The 9,341-nt window shown below is 35.8% G+C and overlaps 1 pseudogene; it reads left to right on the plus strand.

Annotated features, from left to right (window-relative positions):
• The window catches only part of LOC113056924 (ATP-binding cassette sub-family C member 9-like), a 32,330-nt pseudogene extending 23,690 nt beyond the window's left edge, over positions 1–8,640 (plus strand).
• Positions 8,641–9,341: the final 701 nt, after the last annotated feature.

Consider the following 9,341-nt stretch of genomic DNA (forward strand, 5'->3'; position numbering starts at 1 on the left):
TATGGCATCTCTTTGAAAATCTTTTGGAACCTTTATTTTTAAGAGTGTAATGAATCAAACATTAAGCAAAGCTAATTTAAAACAGGTTCCTACATGTCTAGATAAGACTTGATCCGTTTGACTTTATTGAAACTTAAGTTTCTTTATTTATTGATTGCGAGTAGATATTGAAGTAGAGTCAACCTAGTTTTGGGGTTTGTTACCTTTAGGATGACCCGTTCTCTGCCCTGGACATCCACCTCAGTGATCATCTGATGCAGGAGGGGATACTGAAGTTCCTTCAGGATGACAAACGGACAGTGGTCTTGGTCACTCATAAACTGCAGTACCTCATCCATGCTGACTGGGTAACTACTTGGGTTTCTTTGCTGACTAAAGATCTAGACCATTTTGAGGCTGGTTCTTCATAAAACTTTGATAAATAACTTGAAAGTAATCAAAAACAAATGACTTCAAAGTTTGTCTTAATTTGGTAGATAATAGCCATGAAGGACGGTTCAGTGCTGAGAGAGGGGACATTAAAGGACATCCAGACACATGATGTGGAACTGTATGAGCACTGGAAGACCCTGATGAACAGACAAGACCAGGAGCTTGAAAAGGTCCTTCTGCTTTAAAAACCAGCTCATCTATACAGTTTTTAAAACGCCATGCATGATACACTTACCGAATTTGTGAATGGTTACAGAGAATAAATCTTACACTAAATGACTGGGGATCACATACTACCAGAAGTCATTCTGAACACTGCAAACTCATGCAGAAACATTTGCCTTGTTGCAAGGAGATGCATGACAAATAATAAAAACACGTTTTGTATCATTTGACTAGATAGAATCATAGTCTGATGCTAAACAAGTATCCGTGCCCATTATATGTCAACTCAAGCAGCCCAAAATCCACAGACTGGCTTTGAATTTTGGCAACTATCATTCACTTATCCAAACTGCAAATAGGTGCAAACGTTGTGTAATGTATTTCAGCCTTAAAACAAAGAATGTCAAAAATGAACACTAAACAGTTTTGAAGAAGCATGTGAAAAACTGTTTTTTTGATTCTATGTTTTAGGAGACTGAAATGGAGAGTCAGACCACTCTGGAGAGGAAAACTTTGAGGAGAGCGTTCTATTCCAGAGAGGCGAAGAACCACATTGACGATGAGGATGAAGGTAATAGTTCATCAGCATTTCAGGACAACCTTTACTTTTTTAACTTGTAAAAACATCGTGGACACCTTTTTACTGTTCCATAGAGGAGGAGGTGGAAGAGGAAGACGATGACAACATGTCCACCACCACCAGCCGACGTTCTAAAATCCAATGGAAGATGTGCTGTCGTTACCTTTCCTCAGGTGGCTTTCTCATGGTCTTCCTGATGGTGTCATCCAAGCTGGCCAAGCACTCAGTTATGGTGGCCATCGACTATTGCCTCGCAAATTGGACGTCCTTAAACCTGCATAACCAAAGCCTCAACGATCCGTTTCTCAATTCAACCAATTACACACAGAATGATGACACACAGATCGCTCAGGTGACACGTCACTGCTGTTTCCTCTTTTAAATGTTGTCTTTCATATTCTACATTATAGTTATACTGAAATTGTGCTTTTTGGGTGTTTGACAGCATCGCTCCTATGTGCCAGTGTTTATTATCCTGTGTGGAGCAGCGATAGCACTTTGTCTCATCACTTCCTTAACAGTGGAGTTTCTAGGAGTGGCTGCAGCTACAAACCTACATCACAACCTCCTCAACAAGATCATTCACGCTCCCATCAGGTACTTAACACATTATAAACCCTACTGCCATCGACTGATATCGACAGGAACATCATTATAAAACGTCCTTTTATATCATTGTTAGATTCTTTGATGTCACCCCGCTTGGACAAATCCTGAACCGTTTCTCAGCGGACACCAATATCATCGATCAGGTGAGAGAAAGAGAGACAGAAAGAGATCTGTTCGATTCAAGTGTCAAGTACGTCTCTTTCATTTTAAGCCCACTGAAATGAGCAGCCTTGGTTTTCCACACACACATGAGACCTCAGTGCTGCGGTAGTCAACATTATCATATTAATGAGATGAAGAATGTGGCATATGCATGCTAATGTGCATCTTTTTTCTTTCTCCACAGCACATTCCCCCGACACTAGAGTCTCTTACTCGCTCCACTCTACTCTGTCTCTCAGCAATTGGGGTCATTGCTTTCGTCACCCCTACCTTCCTAATCGCACTGGTGCCCTTGCTGTGGCTTTCTACTTTATTCAGAAGTACTTCCGGGTTGCTTCCAAGTAAGTAGTTCTCCTAACGTGATTCAGTCATGGTTTTCAAAAAATGTTATCTCTATTCAAGACTTTGTATAGGATCAACTTAACTGAATTGAGTAAGGATAGCTTAATGTATACAAGTCATAATAACTTGACTGAATTAAGTTAATGTTTTTTTTTACTTCATGTTTAATCAAAATGTGATAACTTGATCTTCTGGTGAAAATGACAGACTTTCCTCTGCTGATGTACGCTGGACTTGCCCAATCATTTAATTTTCTTAAACCGAACCTTTCTTAAATTTGATTGTAAGCTTGCATTCATTTTTTGAGCACAATTCCCACTCCACATTTGTTTTCACACTCAGATGTTTGCCACAAGAAAAGGTCTAGTAAGTCAAGCCACTTTTATTTTTATAGTGCTTTAAACAATACAGATTGATAAACAGGAAACAGCAGAATCAATTATGGAAACTCAACTATTGATTCTACTCTAAAGCAGCTCTAAAAGATGATAGTATAATTTCACTACTAATAATGCTCCTTTAAAGTCAGCATCAGATCAATTAAAGTCAACTATGATTATTAGAATGACATTTTTCCAGAACCAGGCTAAGAGCTATTGCCTTTTGCTGTTCTTTGTCTCCAACAGAGATTTGCAAGATCTGGATGACTCTACTCAGCTGCCTCTTCTCTGTCATTTCTCGGAGACTGCAGAGGGCCTCACCACCATTCGAGCATTCAGGTCAGTAAACTGAGGGTTTTCCGAAAACACATGGCTGTCTGAATAAACCACACTTTCTCTCTCTGTGTTCTTCTAGACTGGATGCAGAAATAAGTAGTTGCATATTGAAAACAGAATTAAATGCGTTTTTGTGATGCAAAACCAATTGTGTACAATATCAGCCATGCAGAGGTGATGCAGTCTTAGTGGCTCCACGCCATTTCTTATAAACACATTGTGCTTATTCACGCATCCTTGACTTAAAGTAATCCAACAATAAACATTAAGAGATTGAGATTTCATCTCCTCTGTTAAGTCTCCAGAGTGTTTACGTGAATCAATTGAACACTCTTATTCGTCACAGCTGTGTTAGCTCTAGTCAGTCATGGATCTGAATCACATTGTAAATGGTTTTGACACAAAGTAAAAGATCTCTGTTTCCAGGCATGAGGCTCGCTTTAAACAGCGGATGTTGGAGCTAACTGACACCAACAACACAGCCTACCTGTTTCTCTCCGCTGCCAACCGGTGGCTGGAGGTCAGAACTGTAAGTCAAGTTGAGTTTTTACTGTAGTATAGGTTGTAAAGAATCCATCTCCAACCGACTTTCAATCACAACGTTAATATAAAGAATGTAGTGTATGTAATGTTTAAAATTACAGTCTTGCTGATTAATTTATCATAATTATTTAATTAAATAAATAATATTGACTAGCTGGCTTTCCATCAAAAGTCGCGAATTTAACTTACGCGCAAAATTGGAATTAAACATTTGCGTGTAAACACTGTTTCCATCAAAGTGGTCAAACAAAACAAAAAAAATGTTAATTCCTGATAAACAGGCACTAAATATCACTAAGAAAATTAGTTTTCGCTTTTGCATATGAATTTTTACAATCCCATTTGGACACTTTTGTTTGATATTCTGAGATTCGCTCCATTAAAGGTTAAGTTTAGAGTTGGAGCTAAACCTAAATTGTATGTTTTTGTATGAATCATATCCTACACATCTGTACAAAACCGCCAAATCATAAAATAGACAAACCACTGAGAGCATCATGAAAGTTTGTTTAATGTAGAAATACCAACACAGTCTCATAACTATTTTACATTTTGGCAAATTACTGGCTAATTCATATAAATTCGAACGATGCAATTTGTAAGTTTTTGTAAAATATGTTTACGCCCAACTGAGGGTTAATTTTAGGGGTGGAGCTTTATGGGTTTTAGTAATTTTTATATGATTGCGTTGTAAAAAATTCATTCAGATGTACTGCATTAAAGCACTAAAATACTTACATTTTCTCATGAGATGTAGAATAGAGATACTTTTTAAAATTGTAATTCATTAATATTTATTAATAATTAACTTTTTATCTAAAGAACGAAACGTACAATGGAATTGTAGTATCAAAATACATACTTTCAAATACTTTACTGTTGTGGTATCAAAGTACAGAGGATTATAGCATTTAATTACAGTAATTATCAACTACTAAAACTTTGGTATCTTAAAATCTGTATATAATAACATTTGTATTTCCTCCGAGGATTATCTGGGTGCTGTGATTGTCCTCACTGCAGCAGTGGCAGCGATCTGGTCCAGATCTGAATCTGGACTGGTTGGACTTGGTCTAACATATGCCCTCACTGTGAGTTATTCATTTAAACACAGCTTTATTGAATTTCTAGTGGCCATCTGTGATTTAAAAGCACTTAGAAGTCCTCAACATGCTTTGTGTTAAGGTGACAAACTACCTGAACTGGGTGGTGAGGAATCTGGCAGACCTGGAGGTCCAGATGGCTGCGGTAAAGAAGGTCAACAGCTTCCTCAGCACAGAATCTGAGAACTATGAGGGATCCATGGGTAATAAATCCTTTCCTGACACTATAAGTATTGTTTCTAATGATTATCCAGAGTACTATTTAGACTCTTTATCCCTACTAGATAAAACCCCGTATTTCTAGCTTCCAAATCACTGCTACATGTGCATTTTCTCACATTTTAGTGCTTTAGGAACAGAGTGACCTGACACAATCCACTGAGAGCATCATGAAAGGGCATTAAGGACGTAGAGTCTAAACACTAGCCTCTAGAGACCAAGCAGGATTGAGCTGAGAAAAAGGAAAAGTTTTAGCAATAGCCTTTTAGCGCCGCTGTTAGACTGAGACGATAGCTTATTCCCTTTTAGTGACTTAATGGAAAACTGGCCTGGATAGCAGTAGGTATGAGTCTAAACTTTGACATTTGGACACCATATATAGCTGTGTTAATTGCAGCTCGTTAAAGTGCTCACTTGGAGTGTTCTGAGTTATTTGTTGCCATTGATGTATAAGTGTTATGTCTACTTTATACTCTCCTCAGATAAAGTCATGTGTGGCGGCACTTAATCCACTGACTGTGCAGAAAGGAAAATTCTGTAGTTAACCATTCTGTAAACTAAATTATATCCATAAACATGCTTTAAATGTTAAAGGTGCAGTACGTTTTTTACACTTAAAACGTTTTTGTGTCTAAAGAAATTAAGAATGTGCACTCACATGAAATTATGCCACAATCAGTGGCCCAGAAAAGTTATTTTATTCCACATGAATGTGGTACCCTCATGATGGCGTCATTATGAGATCACATCAGCAGTCGGATATGTCAGTTTTGCTATATTTTATCTCGTAACAGTTAAAACATTGAATATATTAAATGGTAATCTAAATAGTTGTTTTCACTTTGATTTCAGATGTCTCACAGGTACCGGAAAGACTGGCCACAGCATGGAGAAATAAAGATCCATGATCTGTGTGTTCGTTATGACTCCAATCTCAAACCCGTCCTTAAACAAGTCAATGCACACATCAACCCTGGGCAAAAGGTAAAAAACAAAAAAAAAAAATCTTTATCCAATGTTTTTCTCAATTTGAAAGTAATTAATTGATTAATGTTGTATGAATAGGCAAGGATGGTGAATCAGATATTCAAGATGGGTTTGCTAAACAATAAATCAGAGTTGTTATTGTTAACTAAAACTATTAAAAATGGTTTTCGATAATTGAAATTGGAGCTAAATTTAAAAAAAAATACATTACATTTTTAATGTCAGTTTTAATTAAAATTTAGATGAAAATTGTAAATGTTGTGTTGGCAACTAAAATAAATGTTTAACTACTTGACCTAAACTGCTAGGGCTGTCAAATTGATTAATCATGATTTAATACTTCCAAAACGAAACTTTGTGTTTACATGATATAAATAAACAATATTATAACTCTCAGTCTGTCTCATGTATGTTGTCCTAGACGTCACAACCTCCAGCCAAAGCTGACAATGATTATTTAGTAGTCCTGATAGCGATCGACCTGTTGTAGCACATTACACTCACTTGCGGTTTTGTCACTGTAGCGTTTATTTTCTCATCACTGCACTGCGAAACCACAGTTAATCTCTGCCTGGATATCAACTACACATTGAAGCAAAACCTACGCAATCTGCAGCTCCGTCATAAGCTTTTATCTTTATTAGTCTAACTTCTACGACAGCACAGATGGCTTCTTGTAGTAGCATGGTAACTGTAACTGTCTGCACTAGTTTGTGTAATTTAGGAGAGCAGCCCTGAGCGTGTTTATACAAAAGCAATCTGAAAATGTCAGGCTGTGTCAAGTGCTTACATGTTGTTCTTTTTGTCCCAGGTGGGCATATGTGGCAGAACGGGCAGTGGAAAGTCTTCGCTGTCTCTGGCCTTCTTCAACATGGTGGATGTTTTTGAAGGTAGGTCTTCCCGGGACATCTTCCAAATCTTAGCATTCACTGAGCATTACAGCGCTCAGATGTATGTCAAGCTCGCCCGCTGGGGACACATTGGACCCTTGTGGATCCCTAAAGAAAGAAAGAAAAAAAAAGCTGTGGACACTTTTGATAAAGCTATTATTAATGTTCTCAGCTGCTTAGCCTAGAAACATTTATTTCTTTGCCCGTGTTGTTTATTCTCTTACCATATGGTTACTGTCACTTTTGACAAGCTGCCATGATGTCATATTTAGACATTAACCATAGAGATCAGAGTCTACTGTCATCATTGACAGAATTTCTCAGTCTACTTGATTTAAAATGGAACCATAGCTTCATTTGTTGTAAGACATCAAACAGAAAGTGTATAAAAAAATTATATTATCTAAATAGCGCTATATATTTAGTACAATGTTCACTAATGCATTTAAAACAAATGATGCATTAAAAGTAATACAGTTATAAACTAAATAGTGTTATTTTGGGGATATTGTTTTATTATTATGACAAACAAAATACATCACATTTATTTTCTCTGAGTTTTATCATATTATCCAGCATGCAGCATTACCATCTCTTAGTCAAAATGAAATCTTCAGCCAAATCAAACAGTTCATGCTGTTTTGTGCACGTGAGCACGGCTGTTAGAAGATGTTTAAATCAGAAGTGGCACGGACTCTCTCTCACTGTGTCCATATAAAGGTAAAATGAAAATCTCAAGAGCTGTGTTTGGTTTCCTGATATCCTCTACAGGGCCACTATGTGTTAAAGTCAAGTTATTGTAAACTGACCTGAACACCCAAAACTAATAAAACAATCCTTCAGGGAAGGAAGGAAAAATTTTATTGTGATTAGTTTGAGATTTTGCATAGAGTTAAATATAGCTATATCTTATAGTATATGTTAAACATCTGGGTAGCTGACGCAAAACAATGTTACATTTATATTGGTATATAGTAGAAAGTTTATGTTTTATGTGCTGTAACTCATTGCCTTTTTAAACATTTTTTAAAATGGTTGAACTTAAAATAAATAAATAAAAACTTTAAATGTAATTAATACGAGCTAAAAATAAAATATAAACCAGGTGTTATTTTTTATTTGAACTATTAACCTTTTCTTAAAATAATAAACAAATAAAAATATATTGAATACATTTAAAAAAAATCTATAATAAAATAATTATCTAAATAAGTTACATTAGTTAAAACTAAAATATAAACCAGTGTCATTATTGTTAAGGGAAGTTATTAAAAATAAAATAATAATAATAATAATAATAATAATAAATAAAAATTTAATTAAATGCGTTTAAACAAATAAATGCAAGTACAGATATCAGTGTAGTTTCTCAATTAATAATAGCTAAATATAAACCATTGTTGTTATTGTTAACTAAAACTATTCACAATTGTTCAATTATGATGAATGGAAATTAAAACAAAAATGCAAACAAATAAAAATATTAATAATAGGTGAAAAAGTTGAAAACAGACAAAAATGAGAACATACTGCTTTGTAAATAACTAAATAAAATATGTTTAATTACTACAATTAATAAACTAAAACTGAAATAAAAATAAATTAAAGCTAAATATAAAAATAAAAAGAATGATAAAAGCATAGAACAAAATAAGTTAACTAATGACAACTGTAAATTCAAAAATAAAATCTAATTCAAAATGTGTGTGTCATGATCTTTTTTTGCTCTAGGAAAGATAGTTATTGATGGCATTGACATCTGCAAGCTTCCACTTCAAACCCTGAGATCCCGTCTGTCAATCATTCTACAGGATCCAGTGCTGTTCAGCGGCTCCATCCGGTATAAACACGCAAACATACAAAGACACAAAAATACATTTGCATCTGCGTAATGCATGCACCTCACACGCACTCACTGAGGCTAAACTGACCCAAACAGACAAGACCAGGGACAACAAACACGCACTTCCTGCCTGACATTTTTAATCAGAAGTTCAGCATAAACACAGATCATTTACAAAACACAGGGACCCCCAGGATGTGAAATAGGATGCTTTTCTATGTACTGGCATTTGCATAAATCTGCTTTTCTAGGAATAAGCTATACATTCTTATGTATTTAGTATTTTACCCCTATATTTTTCTTTTCAAACAGTGTTAAGTATTTATTCACTGGATGTTCAATATGGATCTACAAGTGTCCTCAGCTCCAAGCTTGTTTGAACTTCTCATGGATACTAAGTGTCATGTTTGTTTCTGAAGACAGTGAGCAATATGGGGTTTGTTTAAAGAGGCCGCCAAGGGATAAGAAAGAAAATAAAACTGAACCACATCACAAGTCGTCTGGAATGGTTTTGGGCAAGCTGTTGTCATGACAATGTTTATTCGAAGCAGGCCTAATGGATCATCGGGCCCAGGGGACAGAGCATACAAATTATTAGAACAGCAAATCTTTCCTTGATTTTAATTTCGGAAAATGTGGGGCCATAAAGGAAGAAGCTGTAGTTGGGAATCTATTTCCCAGCGTGTTAAAAACCGATTTCCTCTTATGGTCATTGGGTGCATTAACACTATGTCCCTGAGTGTGTTATGC

Source organism: Carassius auratus, chromosome 4, assembly GCF_003368295.1.
Source record: "Carassius auratus strain Wakin chromosome 4, ASM336829v1, whole genome shotgun sequence".
In the NCBI taxonomy this organism is placed as follows: domain Eukaryota; kingdom Metazoa; phylum Chordata; class Actinopteri; order Cypriniformes; family Cyprinidae; genus Carassius; species Carassius auratus.